Source organism: Mauremys reevesii, linkage group 9 (assembly GCF_016161935.1).
Source record: "Mauremys reevesii isolate NIE-2019 linkage group 9, ASM1616193v1, whole genome shotgun sequence".
Lineage (NCBI taxonomy): Eukaryota > Metazoa > Chordata > Testudines > Geoemydidae > Mauremys > Mauremys reevesii.
This window is the reverse complement of record NC_052631.1, coordinates 48,761,002-48,782,185: the sequence shown is the minus strand read 5'-3', so window position 1 is coordinate 48,782,185 and position 21,184 is coordinate 48,761,002. Positions and strand designations below refer to the sequence as shown.

Below are 21,184 nucleotides of genomic sequence, written 5' to 3'. Positions count from 1 at the left end.
TTGTAGTATTCCATCATGCCCCAGAAGCAAGCATGTGGAACACAACACAGAGAATAGTGGTTCAAATTACAGTACCTCCTATCTTGAGAACTTTTACTTCAAATCACTGCCTGTCATCTCTTGGACATTTCTGGTGAAGTATTACTTTGGCACCTTCCTCAACATCACCCTTCCGATGTCTTGTTTCCATAAATTCCATGATTACGCTGTCTTCACCAAGGAACTGAAGAGCCTTCATGTCTCATTGGATGATCTGTAACTGCTCCATCTTGACACGCTGCAATTAGTTCACGATTGAATGCCAGCTGGTACTGCCAAGAAACTGACTTTGTCCCCCACTTGTGAGTCAAGCAGCCTTCTAACACTGTTGGAACGATTGGGAGTAGCAAGGCTTGACCACTAATTGGTGGCTCTTGGCTCACAAGCTGTTTAAAAGATTACTTAAAAAGAGCTGTATACCAAATTTCATAAAAAGATGAGGAATTTTATCAGCTGTAACTTGGTCAAGATTAGTTGAAAGTTTAGCATTATTCTCTAGGAGATGCTACACAGAGGAACACACTACTTGCTGAGATGGGCATCCAAATTTCTTGTTCCAGTCCTTTGAGATGTTTGTCATTGGACCTTTGTGCAATGGATAAGAGGAGATCTCCAAGGAAATGCATATGGTGAATACAGAGAAATGGTACTATAAAAAGGAAGTTTGGGTCTAGTTTTGTTCTTTTTCTTTATCTTGAAGTGATATTCAAAAAGAGAAGTGATTTCGAAGAAGATTGTGAGCTTCACCTAAGATCAATGAATACACGGAGAAAGTATGAGGTGGGCATAACCCCCAGAAATGTTAACTAAATTGATCAAAAGAACAGCTGGTGCTCCAGAAAGACACAGTGATGTTGAAAGTAATAAAATAAAGCACAAGTACTGAAATTAAATGTATGAAAAAGTATGAAGTACAATACAATAATGTAAAAACCATAACAGAATGAATATTCTTTTAATACACATTGTCCTTTGCTTCAGGAGGTCGTAAGTACTAACAGTTGCAACAAACAAAGCCCTAGAATGGCTTGAAAGCAACATGAAGTTCAACGACATGATCTTCACAGATGAGACAACAGCCAAAATCACTACCATCATCTGATTTAACACATCCTCTTCACTCCTCAGACATCAGCATGTAAAGCCACTGCCATGTTTATAGAGCCACATCTGGATGCAATTTTAAGAGCGGGAAAGGCCCAGCAGTTATTTTTGAAAGTATTATATGAACTTCCTGATGCCCTATAAACCCTATTAAGAGTTGGAACCTGTGCATTTAACTCATCCTTTACTATATTTAGGTATCACTAATCAGTACTACTTTTTAAAACAGGAAAATAAGGAATGTAGGGTGTCATAAAACTTTCAGCAGTCAGAGATTTTTCCAAGGTGAGGAAAAATATTATTTCTCAATGGTAAAAGGTCATGGAGCAATATTTTGGCATAAGAGTTACACAAACAAATCCAATTACATGTTTTATAGGGTTTTTGCAGACCATTACTCAAAAGCATAACATAGTCAGAGAATTCACTGAATCACAGGGAATTAACTGAGTGGCACCAATTGAATCTTTGACACACCAAAGGAAAGCCTATGAAGAAAAAGGGATTTCTAGTGTGATCAAGTATTTTTAGAGAAAAAACCTGCCTGCAAAGATATGCAATACAGAGATCATCTTCAGAAAGTTCCCAGGATGGTTGAAAGGCCAGGAGCAGCCAACAAAACATAGCCAGACATATGCTAATGTTCTTTATAGGTACCGACACTAATTTCCTGGGTTCTGCCCCCCCCACACACACACACCTCTTGTATTAAGAGTAAAAAAGAAATTTCCTAAATCATAGCTTTCTCCCATTTATATATAGGTTTGTTAGATTTTGCTCTTGCTTTTCTCAATAGTGAGGTAGATTAGACTTTCTTCTGGCTTTGTCTTCTAGTTGTTAAAGCAATAAATATACATTCAAAATCTATTGCGTAGAAGAAAAGCTGCACATAATGTGACTAATTAAATACCAAAGGCCATGTTCTCTAGCAGAGCTTCCCATCATTGCAGTCCCATAACCGTACATTAGTGGAGGCTATAATTCTGTAAAATTTTTGTCAAGTTAAGAAAAACATTTAAGGCCAGAAGGGACCATTAGATCACCTAGTCCAGGAGTGGGCAAACTTTTTGGGCAGAGGGCCACATCTGGGTGGGGAAAATGTATGCAGGGCTGGGGCAGGGGGTTGGGGTGCGGGAGGGGGTGTGAGGTGCAGGAAGCGGCTCAGGGCAAGGGATTGGGACAGAGAAGGGGTGCGGGGTACAGGCAGGGGGTTGGGGTGCAGGAGGGGTGCGAGGTGCAGGCAGGGGGCTTAGGGCAGGGAGTTGGGGGGCAGGGTGCAGCAGGGGTTCGGGCTCCAGCCTGGCACCGCTTCCCTAAAGCGGCTCCGGGGTGGCAGCAGCACGCACTGGGGCCAGGGCAGGCTCCCTGCATGCCTGCCCTGTCCCTGCGCCGCTCCAGGAAGCGCTGCAGCCCCTGGGGGGGGAAAGGGGGTGGAGGGCTCCGCATGCACTGCCCTTGATGCACCTCCAGATACCTCCCAGAAGCTCCCATTGGCCGCGTTTCCCTGTTCCCAGCCAATGGGAGCTGCAGGGGGCGGTGCCTGGAGGCAAGGGCAACGCACAGAGCCCTCTGCCCACCCCCACCCCCACCCGGGGGCTGCAGGGACATGGTGCCAGTCGCTTCTGAGAGCGGTGCGGGGTCCATGGTGGCATAGGCGGCAGGTTCGTATAATTTTTGGTGGGGCCCAAAATGGGTGCCCCCCCCCCCCCCGCTCTCACCCTGTAAGCTGATATAAAATGAAGCTACAATGCGTCAGCACTACAAGATTACAAGGGTCAATTAAAAGTGGAAAGTCAGAAGCAGCGCTTGCCTGCTTTAATATACAGTATTAAATTTTGTTGCACCTGTTGTGACAAAGTGGGAATGTTCTTAATGTTTTCTCTGAATACTGTGTGTGTGCCTCAGTTTCCCCTGCAAAGTGCCAACTGACGGTGTTGGGGACAAAGAGATCAGGTGGCCTCCTTGTCCGGAAGAGACACAAAGGCCAGATGAGGGAGTGTCAGTTTGGAGCTGGCTGGGGAAATCGGGAGAGGCCCAGAACTTGGGTCTGGGCTCCCCACCCCCCAAGATGGACCTGACTGAGGGGTCCTGTTTTCTGTACCTACAAGCTCTGTTTTAGACTGTGTTCCTGTCATCTAATAAACCTTCTGTTTTACTGTCTGGCTGAGAGTCACATCTGACTGCGGAGTTGGGGTGCAGGGACCTCTGGTTGCCCCAGGACCTGCCTGGGCACACTCGCATGAAAGTGCATGGTGTGGAAGGGCATGCTGAATGCTCCGAGGTCAGACCCAGGAAGGTGTAAGCTTCTTGCCCTGGAGACAGTATGCTCAGAGAGGAGGCTCCCCCAGAGTCCTGACTGGCTTTGTATGGAGTTGTTCCAAAGCATCCCAGCATCCCCTTCCACACCATGCGCTTCCCGGAAGTCCGCACAGGCACTGACACTCCCTCCTCTGGCCTTTGTCTCTTTTCTAGGCATTAGGAGGCCACCTGATCTCTTTGTTCTCCAACACCTTCAGTTGGCACCTTGCAGGGGGGTGGCCCAGGCCATCAGTTGCCTGGAGACAGGGTGTCGGCCATTCTCTGTGCAGACGGCATCACACTGGCCCTCTAGGGCTTTACAACAATCACACCCCCTTATCCCACCATCTAGAGCCTTAAGAAATGCATTGGGGAAACTGAGGCACACAGACAGTACTCAGAGAAAACACCTGTATATGACCAGTTACATACTTTGAAGGGTGTAAAATAATCAAATATTGTGCTAAATACAATGATACTCCAAATTGACCACCAAATTTAAGTTGCACGTTTTTCCCCTCAGGTGAGGGTTCTGGGGTGGGGCTGGGGATGAGGGGTTCACAGTGCAGGAGCGTGCTCGGTGCTGGGGGTGCAGGCTTTGGGGTGAGCCAGGGCTGAGGATGAGGAACTTGGGGTGCAGACAGGCTGCCCCAGGGCTAGGGCCAGAGAGGACTCCCCATCACCACCACTGGCAGCAGCAAGCTCCAGGGGAGGGACCCCTCCTCTGCCCCCCTACCCCCCACAGCACACTCACTCTGCACCACAGTCACTGCACATGCTCCTAGGCCCCCTCTCAGGTCCAGAAAGCTCACTCACCTCCTCTATGATGGGTACTAGGGGGTGGGGGTTGCCATCACAGGTGGCCTTCCATGTTACTGCCCCTCACCATAACTTCACTGTGGATGGGGCTGCCCCTTGCCCAGCATGGGGAAGAAGTGGGGTCTGCACAGTGATGGCTATGGGGCAGGGGAGCAGGGTGTCATAAAATTCACCCAAGCCCCAGCTGCTCAGGTAGGTCTATGAATCCCCTCCCCCATCTGCCCTGTGGTGGGTGGGTGCTGGAGGGGAGGGGCACTGCCTTCATATATGGCTTCCTGCCTCCCTGACCCCTGCTGCAGCCTGCAGCCTGCTGCCCCTCACCGTAGCTTCACTGGGGGACGGTGGGAGGGGATGGCATGGGGCTGCCCCTTCCCCAGCGTTGGGCAGGAGTGGGGGCTGGGGCTGGGGGGGGGGAATCATAGGGTCAAACACACACGGAAGCCCCAGCAGCTGCTCAGGTGAGTGAGGTCAGTCTCCGAGTCCTGGCCAGAAATCCCCTTTGCCTCTCCTCCAGGTAGGGGGAGGGGAGGGCTGCCAAACATGGCACAGCCCCCTCCACTCCGCTCCCCCGGCCAGTGCTCCAGCAAGCAACAGCAGCTTGCATTGCCTTAGGCAGCAGCCGGCAGCAGCAGAGGCAAGGGAGAGAGATACGCTGTCTGGTCTGTGTTCAGGCAGGGAAGCTCTGGGGCCGGGCGGCAGGGCCGACTCTAGGTTTTTTGCCGCCCCAAGCAAAACATTTTTTGGCTGCCCTCCTCCCCCGCCCCCAGACATGAGCCCCCCCCGCACACCCCCTGTTGCCCCAGCACTGGGCTCCACCCCAAATGTGGGATCCGCTACCAGCACACTGCAGCCGAACCCTGGCCCAGCTGTGACTCTGTCCCCATGCGGGTGGAGCTGCTGGGCGGCGCGGAGCGGGAGTACTTCCAGGTGGCGGCGCGGCTACGGGGTGGCGCAAAGAACACGGCCCCCTCCCTGGGCTTCGCAGCACTGCTGGTGGCCAAGGTGGATCAGTTCGCGCTCACCGCCCTCACCCCCGACATGCTGGCAGCCGAGGACCTGGAGAGCCCCCTGGACCTGCTGCTCTTCAGCCTCACGGTGCCCTGGCCCAGCCCCGGCAGGAGGGAAGGCAAGGATCTCCGGCTGCGGGGCTACCTGCTCAGCACCGACGAACCCAGCCGGCCGCTCACCTCCTCACACACTCCAGGAGCCCCTCGCCGCCATCGCAGACCGGGCTCGGCTCCAGGGGACCCCGTTTCCGTCCCTCCCCAGCTCCTCACACACACTGGGGAGCCAGAGGATTCAGGGGGCCTGGGGCAAAGCAATTTTGGGGGCCCCTTCCATAAAAAAAAGTTGCAATACTATAGTAACATGTATTTGGAAATGTAAAAAATAACTAGTGAAAATTAATTTGTAATAATTTGAAAATACACCAAATACATTATTTAAAAACATTAAATGCTTTACTGGTCTGTCTACATTTGCAATTACATAATGGGCTGTTGCTGGGTGATGGTTGGTGCCAATGGGCTGTCACTGCCTGGAGGTGGTGCTGCTGTTGCCCAGGGCTGGGTGGGGAGCTGGGCTCTGGGGGGTGCCCGGCTCACGGGGGCTGGGCTCAGGACTGTGGGGAGATGGGGTCGGAGGTTGTCTGGCTCAGAGGGGCTCGCCTCAGAGCTGGGGTCTGGGGTGGGGATGGGGTCGGGGTGCCCGGCTCAACGGGGCTGGGCTCGGAGCTGGGGTCTGGGGTGAGGAGATGGTGTCGGGAGTGCCCACCTCAGAGCAGCTGGGCTCAGAGCTGGGGTCAGGGCTGTGGGGATGGGGTCGGGGTGCCCATCTCAGAGCAGCTGGGCTCAGAGCTGGGGTCAGGGCTGTGGGGATGGTGTCGGGGTGCCCAGCTTAGAGGGGCTGGGCTCAGAGCTGGGGCTGGGCTGTGGGGAATGGGTACAGGGGGGTGTCCGGATCAGAGGGGCTGGGCCCGGAGCTGGGGTCAGGGCTGTGGGGGGAATGGGTACAGGGGGGTGTCCGGATCAGAGGGGCTGGGCTCGGAGCTGGGGGTCAGGGCTGTGGGGGGAATGGGGTCAGGGGGGTGTCCGGATCAGAGGGGCTGGGCTCGGAGCTGGGGGTCAGGGCTGTGGGAGGAATGGGTACAGGGGGATGTCCGGATCAGATGGGCTGGGCTCGGAGCTGGGGTCAGGGCTGTGAGGGGATGGGGCCGGGGTGTGCCCAGGTCCGAGGGGCTGGGCTTGGAGCTGGGGTCAGGGCTGGGTGGGGAGGATGGGTTTGGGGGTGCCCACCTCAGAGGGGCTGGGCTTGGAGCTGGGGGACAGGGCGGGGAGGGGAGGATGGGTGTGGGGGGGTGCCCACCTCAGAGGGGCTGGGCGTGGAGCTGGGGGTCAGGGCTGGGAGGGAGGATGGGTTTGGGGTGCCCACCTCAGAGGGGCTGGGCTTGGAGCTGGGGACAGGGCTGGGTGGGGAGGATGGGTTTGGGGGTGCCCATCTCAGTGGGGCTGGGCTTGGAGCTGGGGGCTGGGCTTGGAGCTGGGGGGTAATGGGGTCGGGGGGGTGCCTGACAACCACCTCCCTGAGACCCCCCCAATCCAACCCCGCCTTCCCTGGCCCCTGACCGCCCCCCCCCACAGAACCTGTGCCCCCTGAGTGTCCCCGGGACTCCCTGCCCCTTAGCCAACCCCCTGGCCCCGGCTGCTTACCCCCCGCTCACTGCGCGCCTCGAGAAGCGGCCCTGCACAGCGCTGCAGCCGCATGGCTCCCGGAGGGGGCTGAGCTCTTCCACGCTCAGAGCCGCGTGGTCAGGGGAGGAGCCGCTTGGCCCGGAGCTCCCAGCCCCGCCCCCTGACCACGCAGCTCTGAGCGGGGCGGAGCTTAGCCCCGCCCCCCCCAGCCAAGCTGCTGCTGCTGCGCTGTGTAGGACCCGGGCGCGAACAAGCGGAGGAGGAGCGGCCCGTCCTCTGCAGCCAGGCGGGGCCGCGCTACCGGTAAGGGGCCATCCCTCTCCCCCAAGCGGAGCCGGTAGCGCGGCCCTGCCCCGGCTGCAGGGGACGGGCCGCTCCTCGGCTCGCAGCGGCAGGATGAGCTGGGGCCCCAGCCTTTTGTTGCCCCAGGCACCAGCTTGTTTTGCTGGTGCCTAGAGCCGCCCCTGCCGGGCGGGGAGGGGGGAAGCTCCAGCCGTGGCGACGGTGGCGGCGGCGGGGGGTGCGCTCCAAGCAGGGGAGAAAACATTGGTGGAGCAGAGCCCCTGCTTGGGAATATTCCTGGGGCTAAAGCCCCAGAGCCCCATATAAGTCGGCGCCTATGCATGGTGGGCAATCCTGCGGGCCAGATCCAAAGCCCTGAGGGGCCAGATCCGGCCTGCAGGCAGTAGTTTGCCCACCCCTGACCTAGTCTGATCTCCCAACATAGACCAAAGAATTTATGAGGTTGTAAACTGAGGTTCTTCAAGATGTCTCTTAGGCCTGGTCTACACTGGGGGGGGGAAGGGAGGGGGCAGGATCGATCTAAGATATGCAATTCAGCTATGCGAATAGCGTAGCTGAAGTCGACATCTCTTAGATGGACTTAGAATCACTTACTTTGCCTCCTCACGGCGCGGGATCAACGGCAGCCACTCCCCCGTCAACTTTGCTTCTGCCTCTCGCCAAGCTGGAGTTCAGCAGTCGATGGGAGAGCAATCGGGGATCGATCTATTGCATCTACCCTACACGCAATAAATCGATCCCAATAGATCGATCGCTACCCCATGTCACACCTATGGCTACTGAGCCACTTTGTGGTGTCTTGCTTCAGAACAGTCTTCTAGCAATGTAAGCTAATTCACTCTTGCATCCCCCACCCCTCCCCTAAGTTTCACTAACGTTCTGAGGGCAAGGCTATAGAGGGGGGGAAGCACCCTTACCACCTCAGTTCCTTCCACCACAAAGCCAGATACACTGAACAAAGACCCAGACAGAGGAAGGCAGGTGGGAAGCGTATGTACGCATCTTGAAGAACCTCAGTTACAAGTAAGAAACCTTCACTTCGAGTGGCTCTGCATAGTTCCACTTACAGGATAGCCTGCTAAGCAGTGCTGAAAACTGACCTGAAGGCAGGAACAGAATCCTAATTGAATATGGGATGCAGCATCACTTTACCAAAACCAGCATCTGTCTGAGAGGCCAGGTCCAAAACACTATGCTTTAGCAAACGTGTGCTCTGAAGTCCAAGTTGCAGCTCTGCAAATTTCAGCAATTGGTACATGCCTAAGACAAGCAAAGGAAGGAGCTACAAGCTCTACTGGAATATGGTTGAATCAAAACAGGTACAAGAACTTTTGCTAGCATATAACATTCAGCAATATGTTGTTTAATCCATCAAAATGCAGTTTGGGAAGAAACCATATGCAGTAACTCCTCACTTAACATTGTATTTATGTTCCTGAAAAATGCAACTTTAAGTGAAACAATGTTAAACGAATCCAATTGTCCCATAAGATTTAATGTAAATGCAGGGAGTTAGGTTCCAAGGAAATTTTTGGGGGCAGACAAAAGGCATTATACTGTATACTGTACAGTACAGTACTGTGGTTGTGAAGTGCCCCTGGCTTACCCGACACAGGCACAGCCCGCTGCGGGCAAGGATGCTAGGAAGCACCTTTGCTGTAGCAGCGGCAGCTTCCCCGGAGAACAGGCTCGGATTTTGCCGGGAATGCTCCAGGCCCACCTCTTCCCGTCCCTGCTCCACTCCAGGCCCACCTCTTACCATCCCCACTCCACCTCCTCTCCGGAGCACGCCACATCCCTCCCCTCCTCCCCAAATCCTAAGCGCCGCCAAACAGCTGGATACAGGGGAATCAGGTTTTCCCTTCATCCATGCTCAAAATCTGGTCCACTTTAAATGGTAACAGCTTCTAGAAGCCAAACTTGAACAGCTAAACGGAAGTAAATCGGGGGGCCCGGATAATCTTCATCCTAGAATATTAAGGGAATTGGCGAGTGAAATTGCAAGCCCGTTAGCGATGATTTTTAATAAATCTCTAAACTCGGGGGCTGTACCATTTGACTGGAGATTAGCTAATATAGTTCCTATATTCAAGAAGGGGAAAAAAAGTGACCCAGGTAACTACAGGCCTGTTAGTTTAACATCTGTAGTATGCAAAGTCATGGAAAAATTTTTAAAGGAGAGAGTGGTTATGGAGTTTGAGGCCGATGGCAACTGGGACAAATTACAGCATGGATTTACGAAAGGTAGATCGTGCCAAACCAACCTGATCTCCTTCTCTGAGAAAGTAACAGATTTTTTAGATAAGGGAAATGCGGTGGATCTAATATATCTTGATTTCAGTACCGCACGAGGAATTACTGGTTAAATTGGAAAAGATGGGGATCGAAATGAAAATCCAGAGGTGGATAAGGAGCTGGTTAAAGGGGAGACTGCAGAGGGTCATATTGAAGGGGGATCTGTCGGGTTGGAGGGGGGTTACCAGTGGAGTTCCTCAAGGTTCGGTTTTGGGTCCAATTTTATTCAATCTATTTATCGCTGACCTGGAAACCAAGAGTAGGAGTGGGCTGATAAAGTTTGCGGATGACACCAAGTTGGGAGGTACTGCAAATTCAGAAAAGGATCGGGATATCCTCCAGGGAGATTTGGATGACCTTGTAAACTGGAGTATTAGTAACAGGATGAAATTCAATAGTGAGAAGTGTAAGGTTATGCATTTAGGGATGACTAACAAGAACTTTAGTTATAAGCTGGGGATGCACCAGTTGGAAGTAACGGAGGAGGAGAAGGACCTAGGAGTCCTGGTTGATCGTAGGATGACTATGAGTAGGCAATGTGATGTGGCCGTTAAAAAAGCTAATGCGGTCTTGGGATGCATTAGGCGAGGTATGTCTAGTAGGGATAAGGAGGTGCTAGTCCCGTTATATAAGGCGTTGGTAAGACCTCATTTGGAGTATTGTGTGCAGTTTTGGTCTCCCATGTTTAAGAAGGATGAATTCAAACTGGAACGGGTACAAAGAAGGGCCACTAGAATGATCCGAGGAATGGAAAGCCTGTCGTATGAAAGGAGACTTGAGGAGCTCGGTTTGTTTTCCTTAACCAAAAGAAGGATAAGAGGAGATATGATTGCACTCTTTAAATATATCAGAGGGATAAATACCAGGGAAGGAGAGGAATTATTTCAGCTCAGTGCTAATGTGGACACGAGGACAAACGGATATAAATTGTCAGTCAGGAAATTTAGGCTTGAAATTAGACGAAGGTTTCTAACCATCAGAGGAGTGCAATTCTGGAACAGCCTACCGAAGGAAACAGTGGGGGCGAAGGACCTCCATGACTTTAAGATTAAGCTAAATAAGTTTATGAAGGAGATGGTATGATAGGATAACGGGCTTAGTCAATAGGTCAATTAAGTGCCACACTGGTAATTAGTACAATGGGTCAATGATAGGATATTGTTAGCCTTTTTCCAGAGGGTCTGGCTGGAGAGTCTTGCCCGCATGCTCGGGGTTCAGCTGACCGCCATATTTGGGGTCGGGAAGGAATTTTCCTCCAGGGTAGATTGGCAGTGGCCCTGGAGGTTTTTCGCCTTCCTCCGAAGCATGGGGCAGGGGTCGCTTGCTTAAGGAGTGGGTGGATCGGCTTATGTGGCCTGCATCTTGCAGGAGGTCAGACTAGATGATCATAATGGTCCCTTCTGATCTTGAATTCTATGATTCTAGTGGACTGTTTTCTGGAGATAATTAGTACATCCTGCACAGGGGAAGAATACAACTACTCAAGAACAGACAAATCTAACGTCCTATCACCCACTCCATCAAGTGAAGAGACTTTGGGTCCAGGTGAAAGATCTTGTTTCAGCAGGAGGGCAAGAAGTCTGGAGACAGAGGAAAATGCATAAATATTCTCCCCAATAGTTGCAGGAGACCAGTAAACTGCTGTTGACATGGCCAAGCTGGGACAACAAGAATCATCCTGTCCTGGTGTAGCTCCTGGATTAATGGAAAGGGGGGAAAAGGCATACATCCTGCCCTTTCCCCAGTGTAGAAGGAAAGTATCGGATATAGACAGTCCCTCCCCACACTGGAACAGAAGAGAACAATTTTTGTTGGACCTCACTGCAAACAGGTCCAACTCTGGTCAACACCAGCTGGAGAATATGCTCTGAATCAATTAATCCTTTAGGGACCATTCATGCATCTGAGAGCTGTCTCTGCTGAGAATCCCCAACTACATTGTTTTCCCTGTGCCCATAGGATAATCATCATGAAGGATACACCAATCCCATAGATTTATAGCCTGTGCACACAGGGAAGTGGAGTGATCACCCCCTACCCCTGCCTGTTTATGTAATAGACAATATATTGGCAGTGTGTCACCACCTGCACCACTCTCTCTTGTAGGATAGGAAGACATGACTTGAGAGCTAACCAAACTGCTCTCATTCCAACACACTGATATGCAGGGCTGTCTCCTGCTAAGACCACTGCCTTTGAACTGTCAGCTGATTCAGAAGGGCTCCCCAGCCCTTTCTTGATGCATCTGACGTCACCACTGGCAATAGGTCTGGGGAACTGAACTGCACACACCTCTAAACAAATTAATTCTTACTGACCACCATTTTAGGAAGGCTATGATGATCTGAGATATGGTGATCAACGTATGGAGCCTGCCCTGATTTGATGTATAGACCCAAGATATCCAATACTGCATATTTCTCATTCTTAGTTGAGCAAATGAAGTGATGGAAATAAAAGCTCTGATTCTTGGGTATTCAAGGATCCCATCAACTGCTGCTATTAGAAGCAATTTTTCTACTTCTGCAGGAAGAATACCATCATGAGAGGGGTTGTTGGAGACAGAAGGGTAGAGGAGATTGTGTGGGAGATAATCTTTCAAATTGTATGGCATAGCCTCTTTCTACAAACACTAGAACCCACTGGTCTGACATAATTAGTCTCCATGCATTGATAAAGTGAGCTAGCCCCTCTGCAAAGAAGGGCAGGTTGGAGTTCATTGAGAGCTGGGAATGAGCCAATTATCTTATCAAAACTGAGGCTTGTTGTTCCAGGGCTAAGATGCTGCTGAGGATGCGGGTTCTTTAGACTTAGACCTCAGTCTGAAAAGCCTCTTATTATGACGACTCTGGAAGAGTGCAGGCTGCTGGTATTTTTGAAGTCTCTAACCTGATTAAGAGTAAGATCAAGACTAGGTGGTAGGGCTGTCTCTGATACCAGAGAGTAGAGGGTCTCCTAGCAGAGGAAATCAAACCCAACCAGTGGCTATCCATTTCATTTTCTTTAATATTTCCAGTAACTTAGAATCATAGAATTCAAGATCAGAAGGGACCATTATGATCATCTAGTCTGACCTCCTGCAAGATGCAGGCCACATAAGCAGATCCACCCACTCCTGAACTAATTCTCTCCCTTGACTCTGCTGTTGAATGCTCCAAATCATGATTGTCTGTCTTCACACTGAAAAGACCCTCTCCTTCAATGGGAAGGTCCTCCAACTTAATTTTTGTGTCTAGAGCTAAGGAGGAAGAACAAACCAGGCATGCCTCCTGATGGTCAGAGCAGATACCAACGTTCTGGCAGCAGAGTCCGAAGTCTCAAAAGAGGCCCTAAGGGAACACTTGGCTACGTTTTGGCCTTCCATTAATATGGGATTCACCAGTCTTCTTCAGTCAGGTAAATCCTGTAAAAATAATGTAATCTTTTCCCATAAATGAAATTGGTAGCAAGCCACAACTTGCCTAATAATTTGCCACGCAACACTGAGGGACGATGAAGAGAACACCTTCCTCTTACTGGCAGTAGCCTCCACAATTGAATTAGGAATAGGGTGGATATGAAAGTAGGAAAACCCCTCAGAGGGCATCTGATGCAACTTGTCATCTTTCTCAGAAGAGGCAGACATCACTCTCACAAATTCAGCTGTCTGTAGCAAAATTATCCAAAACTAGTTAGGATATTCTACTCCAAGTAGCACCAAGTATCTTTCACAGGCACTGCAAGAAGATTAAAAGTGGACACCATACTGCTGACTAATATACACTAGGTTAGCATATCTAGATATAAATCACATTACCTAAACATATTATGCACACCACACATCAGTACTGATTAAGCACATAATAGTAATATAATAGCAGTAATATAGCTTAAATTGGCCTATGCTTTTTATATAACCCTGCCCACCTATGCTAAGTATCCCCTTGCATTCACTGAAGAAACTTTTGGCTTAAGCAAATAGAGACGCTGTCAAGACCAACAAGACAGATGAGTGCTTCATCATAACAGGAAGGGAGTTACTCTCTGAGGCCAGTACTTAAGTGTCCCAAAGAAAGAGGACATGACATGATTGTTCTACCCTAGTACAGACCTCAGAGGTGCGGTCATGCCCTTTGGTACCTGGAATGCATGTGTTCAAAACAAAGAGATACATCATGGTACCTGAAAAACAAGGTAGAAAGCTGATTGGTTACATCTAATTTCAGATGATGTATATACCACCTTTTATTGGTAAACAGGTAGGGGATAAAATATGGCTTTAGGGAATTTAACTTTGCGAGCACATCTGTGTAAGGTGAATGTTACAGTGTTGCATGAGACAGTTTCCCAGAGACCGGTATCATACAGAACCTTTTTCCAGTATTATTGGATATCTGACTGATACTGATTTTTTGGACTCTTGAATATATTTCATAACAAACCAAACTGTGGTCAAGCAATTGACTATACAATTTATCCACAATATGATTCCACCAAACAGTGGAACTGAGTACCGTCCATAGAAGGATAGGAGGCTGGAGCCAGCCCCACTTATTCATCCACTGATAAATCGGATTCATGGTCTATTTCCAAATAGCTCCTTTTTTTGAGCAGGAGATAACTCCTCATCTTCTTCCTCAGACAGCATTTCAGGCATAGTTATCTGTATCAAGGTCCATAGGAGTTATATCTGTGGGATTGCTGGATTGCCAGATCCTTTATACACAAAACATTAACTCTTCAGCCACATAGAGAGTAACTGAAAAATTCCTAAAGTGGCCTCCAGTAAGGCCACAGACTCCAGGATAGCCAGTCTCCCCAGTAACTGCAGTTTAGGAACATGCCTACAGGAGGCAAAGCATAGGCTGGTACGAACAGAGCAACAGGTCTCTGCATTCTTCCTCTGTCTTTCTCCTAGTAAGAATCTGGGTCTGGATCAGATAAAATGCACCAGGAATAACAACGAGGAGTCCTTGTGGCACCTGAGACTCACAAATTTATTTGGGCATAAGCTTTTGTTGGATATAACCCACTTCATCAGAAGCATGGAGTTGAAAATACAGTAGCAGGTATAAATATACAGCACATGAAAAGATGGGAGTTGCCTTACCAAGTGGGGAGTCAGTGCTAACAAGGCCAATTCACTTAGGGTGGATGTGGTCCATTCCCAGCAGTTGACAAGAACGTGAGAGTATCAGAGGGAAAATTATTTTTTGTAGTGACTCAGCCACTCCCAGTCTTCATTCAGGCCTAATTTGATGGTGTCAAGTTTGCAAATTAATTCCAGCTCTGCAGTTTCTCATTGAAGTCTGTTTTTGAAGTTTTTTTTGTTGAATTGCCGCCACTTTTAAGTCTGTTATTAAGTGTCCAGGGAAACTGAAGTGCTCTCCTACTGGTTTATGAATGTTACAATTCTTGATGTCTGATTTGTATCCATTTATTTTACTGACACAGACTAACATGGCTATCCTTCTGAAACCTGTCACCAGGAATAACAGTGGATCCAGAGGGAAGTATGGAGATCCAGCTCTTTGAGGGGACCCCGTAGGGGTCCTAGAAGGAGAAAGGATGGAGGGTCAGGGGAAAAACCAGCAATGGTTTCTGGCCCCTTCTTAACAGGATGAAAAAGATGGTCTTGGAACCATGGAAACATGCCTCCTTGAAACCCTGTGGTTTACACCTGGATCTGATGAATGAACCGGAGCTGCAAGGTGACACAGCTTTCAAAAACAGAAGATGTTGCCAGGACCACCAACAGATCCAATGAGGTGGATCCAAAATTATACACAAATCATTTCTCGTTACTGGAGATGGGGGTGGAAAGGACCTCCACTTCAGAAATGTAGCAGCCTTGTCAGAATCAGATGTATCCAATAGTTCTGATGCATAGGAATCAGCAGCACTAACAGAAGCTGTTTTGTCTCTATCTTTGTCTCTTTCTTCGGAGCTGCAACAGATGGAACATAAGGTGCTAAGGGCCCAGATTCTGACACATTGATCAATTCCATCTTCCTGAATCTGGTCCTGCAGCTAGTAGATACAGCACCAGTGTGGGTAGGCAAACGGTCTCTGAACCTCTCTTCTGACTCCAGGGCAGTCAGATTCAGCCACCTGGCCCTCATTTCAGACACCTGTAGCTTCAGTGGCTTGACTGAGGGAGCCGCGGGAACCGACTCTAGCCCCGACAAGGGTTTCAGCTTCTTGGAACCTTTCAGTAATGTGGTGCTGGTAGCTACAGGGCAGAGACTGGCCTCTTAGACCTAAGATGCAAGGCCTGACTGGATCCAGAGGGCATAGCCTCAACAGCTTCCTTCAAAAGGAAGAGCTGCAAAATAGACATCCTATCCTTGTGGACTCTGGGAGTAAAAGTCCAGCAAATTAAACATCCAGTAGGCATTTCCCCCTCTCCCAGGCACTTGATGCACTGCACATGGTCACTAGATGCCAGGAAGACAGCTGGGCAGGAAGCACACTTCTCGAAGCTTAGTTTCCTCTGTTTCTTTAGTTCCTACATAACCCAGTACCAGGAAAACAATAAGTATACTGAACAAGCTAACACTGACTATTTCTAAGAAGAAAGAAAAACTGACTCTGAAGACACCAGAGCAAACCACATGTGCACAGGAAAGAACTGAAGTAGTGAGGGCACTCTGCCCACTACATAGCCTCTCCCTCAGAAAGCTGGTGACACTAATGAGAAGGACTGGGGTGGGGAGGGGAGAGCATGAATGCTCTAGTTTACACTGTTAGAAGATTCTACCGTAAGGCACCACAACATGGCTCAGTACCCAGAAGTGGGAATATGCAGAACCACTCAAAGAAAAATACCCGGTTACTCCTGTAGGAAACCAAATAACTTGTGTTTGAGTACAATGTATCTTCCTGAAAGGAATCCAGTCTTGATCGGGATATCTCCAGGATGGAGAATTCACCACTTCCCTAGGGAGTTTGTTCCGATGGTTAAATCACCCTCACTTAAAAATGTGTGCTTCATTTTTAATTTGAATGTCTAGTTTTAACGTCCAGCTATTTGTTATTGTTATGCCTTTCTCCACTAGACTAAAATGCCCTTTAGTACCTGGTATTTTCTCACTGTGAATATACTTACAAACTGCAATCAAGTCACTTCTCAATCTTCTTTTTGATAAACTAAACAAATAAAAGCTCTAAGTCTTTCACTAAAACATTTTTTTCCAGCACTCAAATCATTTTTGTAGCTCTTTTCTGAACTCTCTCCAATTTATCAACACCCTTTTTGAAATGTGGACATCAGAACTAGACTCAATATTCCAGTACTGGTCTCAGTGCCATGTACAGAGGTAAAAATCACCTTTCTACTATTCTCCATTCCATTCTTCGTACATCCAAGAATAGCATTAGTCCTTTTTGCCACACCATCCCTCTAGGAGCTCACATTGTCCACTATGACCCCTATATCCTTTTGAGTCACTGCTTTCTAGGATAGTCCCCCATTATGTAGGAATGGCCTACATTCCTTATCTTGCATTTGGCTCTATTTTATTTAAATGGGCCCAGCCCACTCAGTGATCTAAATAGTTCTGTATGACAGCTGTGTCTTCATCTTTCTTTACCATTCTGCCAATGTTGTGTCATTTGCAAATCTGATGAGATCATTGATTAGAACGTTGAATAGCCTAGAACCAAACCCATGCAGGGACCCCACTAGCAACACCTCCATTTGATGATGATGATGATTCTCCAATGACAACTACTTTTTAAGAGGCCATTTAGCCATTCCTTAATCCACGTAATGTCTTTATTTATATCAGAATGTCATGTGGTATTAAGTCAAATGTATTACAAAAGTCCAAACATATTCTATCTATTCAGCTACCTTTATCAACTAAACTTTTAATGTCAAACAAACATGACCTTTTTCTCATGAAGCCTATTTTCCATAAAACTATGCAGATTAGCATTAATTATATTCCCATTTTTCAGTTCTTTACTGATCTGGGATTCATTTTTCCATATTTTGCAATGGATTGATTTTAGGCTAACTGGCTTATAATTATTCAGGTCATCCCAGTTGTCGTTTTTGAATACTGGCACAACATTAGCACTCTTTCACTCTTCTGGAATTTTGCCAATATTCCAATATTTATCAAAAATTAACTCTCAGGACTCTGGGGTACAAGTTTTCCAGATCTGCTAATTTAAATAAGTTTATGCCAGTCAACACTGTTTAACATCCTCAATTACTGATGGCCTGGAAAGCACTTGTCACCTTCATGTGATAGGAGTTCATCAGACGACTTCTTTCCAAAATTAGAACAAAACAAACACACACAAAAATCTCTTTAATTTACCTTTTCTGCATCAACAACCATTTTACTATCTCCACCTAGTAATGGGCCTGTATCAGAGGTGGGAAAACTTTTTGGCCTGAGGGCCACATCTGGGTATAGAAATTGTATGGCGGGCCATGAATGCTCATGAAATTGGGGGTTGGGGTGCAGGTTCCAGCTAGGGATGCAGGCTCTAGGGTGGGGCCAGAAATGAAGAGTTCAGGGTGTGGGAGAGGGCTCTGAACTGGGGCAGAGGGTTGGGATACCGGGGGGGAGACGCTTCTGGCTGGGGATGAGGGGTTGAGGATGCAAGAGGATGCTCCGGGCTGGGACTGAGGGGTTTGGAGGGTGGGAGGGGAATCAGGGCTAGGGCAGGAGGTTGGCGTGCGAGGGGAAGTCAGGGGTGTAGGCTCCATGCAGTGCTTACCTCAAGCAACTCCCAGAAGCAGAGGCATGTCCCCGCTCCTACGCGGAGGTGCAGCCAGGCGACTCTGTGCGCTGTCCTGGCTGCAAGCACAGTCCTGCAGCTCCCATTGACCGTGGTTCCTGGCCAATGGGAGTTGCGGGGGCAGCGCTTGGAACAGGGCCAGTGTGCAGAGCCCCCTGGCTGCCCCTATGCTTAGGAGCCAGAGGGGGGACATGCCACTGCTTCCAGGAGCCGCGCAGAGTGGGGCAAGCCCCTGACCCCACTTCCTGGCTGGAGCGGGGCAAGCCCCAGACCCCGCTTCCCAGCAAGATCTCAAGGGCCGGATTAAAATGTCTGGAGGGCCAGATGCAGCCCCCAGGCCGTAGTTTACCCACTCCGGCCTATATCATTGCCAGGTTTTCTTTTCATGATATACTGAAAATCCTTGTCCTTAACCATACCAGCCATGATTTTTCCGTTGTCTTTAGCAGCTTCCCTGGTCAATTTTCTATACTTCATAACTTCTGATTTCTACTTATTCCTATCCACCTCCCCTCTTTTCTTAAACATTTGTTTTTATATAATTTTCTAATTGCTCTCTTCACTTCTCCTCTTAAGCACAATTGACTTTTAACCAAAGTGGTCGTCTTTCATGATTGCCAAAAAGCCACAATCCAATAAATTCTTCTTAAACAACTTCCACTTTTCATTCACATTTTTCTGCCTAAAATTACCTCCCAATAAATTTCACTCAATTTTCTTCAGCTCTGTGTGGTGTTTGTGTATGTGTGATGCTGTCCACAGGGAAAGCAGAACCATAAGCCACCATGTTACCTCTCTGCCTCAGCAAGAGAGTGTTGCTGGAGCTTAAACTGTGTGTCAGCTCCCTGCCACAGCAGTCTGTCCACCTCACCAGCAAATTCCACAAGACACTGTCAGTCTTAACCTTGCCATGCACATAACATTCACTAGACCACAGGTTCAGAGATCACCAGAGACATCTCTCTGCAGTGTTTAATCCCTCTCACTGGACACACACAAATTAAATTTGTTGCCTCCAGAGAGACAGTGTACACATCAGCCTGTTGGCTTGCTGAAGACACACTCTACCTTAGAACAGCACTGCAATAATTTATAGTAAAATTAAGAGTAAGTTTATTAAGGGCAGAGATTTAAATGACACTAAGCAGAGATAAAAACAGAAAATGTTACAAATAAGAAAAACTTTCTAGTGTATAAGACTTAAATTTAGTATGTTACAATCTTTGTCTGAACAGCTTTCTCACTGACATCAAGTTACCAGAGTTTCCAGCCCTTCCAGTAAGAGCAGCCAATGTTCACAGAATCAGAGTGCGCTGTCCCCTCTGCCCCTTAAGTGATGGATACAAGAATGTCTTTTTGCTCCCCTTATATTTCCTAAAGTATATTAATTCTCACTTAAGAGCCAAGACCACCTCCTGGGAGGTTCAGACACCAGTGGGTGCCCTGGTGAGTTCATGGTGCTGTTTCCTCTGCCAATTGTTAGCTTGATCGCTTTGTTTACCTTACATGTAAATGTACTTTCATTATCCTCTGCCTGTAACCAACCCAGGCAGACAGATAAATCCACTTTTGTCTTAGTCAACTTATTTGGTGCCTCCAAAACAAACATACTTCCAGCACATATATATAGCTTCCAACACAACCATACATCCATCACACGATATTCATGACTAGGCTGACCAGATGTCCTGATTTTATAGGGACAGTCCCAATATTCGGGGTTTTATCTTATATAAGTGCCTATTACACACCACCCCCATCTCAATTTTTCACACTTGCTATCTGGTCACCATATGCATGACCAGCGTGACACCAGCTTTTACAGGATACCTTACAAGACACTGATTCACTAAATATTGTGATTGTGATTAGCGTGCCTTTTCCAGTTGGCATAAAGGGGCAATTAGGATCACTTTAAAAAAAAAAAACAAAAAAAAACCACACTGATTGAGACTATCCAGTTTGCCCATAGTGAATGTAATCAGGTCATAATCACCAGTCCCTAGGCAAACATCAGCTTCCAGTCCAGTGATCAATTCTACCTTGTGTTGACCTTTTGTATGAGAAAATCATAAATTTTTAGAAGATAATGATGTTTTACTACTGGCTGCATGAGGTACCTCCAACATGTCTCCCCTAGACTAAAGTGCTCAATGATAGCTTTTCTTTCCACATATTACAGATAGACACTTAAGGGGCAACTCATCCTGTTCTCTAATTTCATTCAGTGGTCAGTAACACCCCTGGTCCTCCAAGTATACTCTCCTGGACTTTGTTTCTGCTGTTCTGAGTTATCAATAATGCTAAAACACAATATCTAATGTAGAACACCACCCTCTTATCCACTCTATCCTTCCTAAACAAGTTTTAACCAGCTACTCTAACAGTCTAATCAGGCAAATCGATCCCCCAGCTTTCAGTAATGCCAATTATATCAAGTTTCTTCTCATTCTATTCCCCATAGGTTCTTAACGCTCAGAGTGTGTTTCAGTAAAGCATTAAGCAACGTGACTAACATCTGTCATGTGTTCTTTGTTCTCTCGTTCCCTCCCCAGGGACAGAAGAGCGTACAGTAGAGCGTCCTGCTTTGGTAGGTTATAAAGGGAAGGAGTGTTTTTGTGTTAATATACATGTTGCTATATATTTATATTCGAGAAAGTATGGTCAAAAACGAGTCTTACATTTGGAAAATGCATGTTGCCTCAATGAGAATTTCCAGTACCTCTTTTTTATTACCCATAATCCTTGCATTGGTAAATAAACAATTAAAAATTCTTTCCACCTTCTTTGCCACTTTGGTTCTATATGTTCACAATGTCTTTATTTATACGTTTGTATGTACGTGTATCACATCTGCCCCTAGCACCTTCCTCTTGTGATCATTTAACATCCACCTGGCT

At 48.1% G+C, this 21,184-nt stretch overlaps 1 protein-coding gene across 11 annotated transcripts in view; it reads right to left on the bottom strand.

Annotated features, from left to right (window-relative positions):
* The window catches only part of ARMC8 (armadillo repeat containing 8), a 217,143-nt gene that overhangs the window by 166,842 nt on the left and 29,117 nt on the right, over nt 1-21,184 (bottom strand). Inside the window, exon 2 of one of the 11 annotated variants that reach the window (XM_039486871.1) lies at nt 76-786. The exons of the other annotated variants lie outside the window; for them this stretch is intronic. The gene's annotated coding sequence lies outside the window, so the exon portion shown is untranslated. The remainder of the gene's footprint in view (nt 1-75; nt 787-21,184) is intronic. 11 annotated transcript variants of the gene reach the window in all.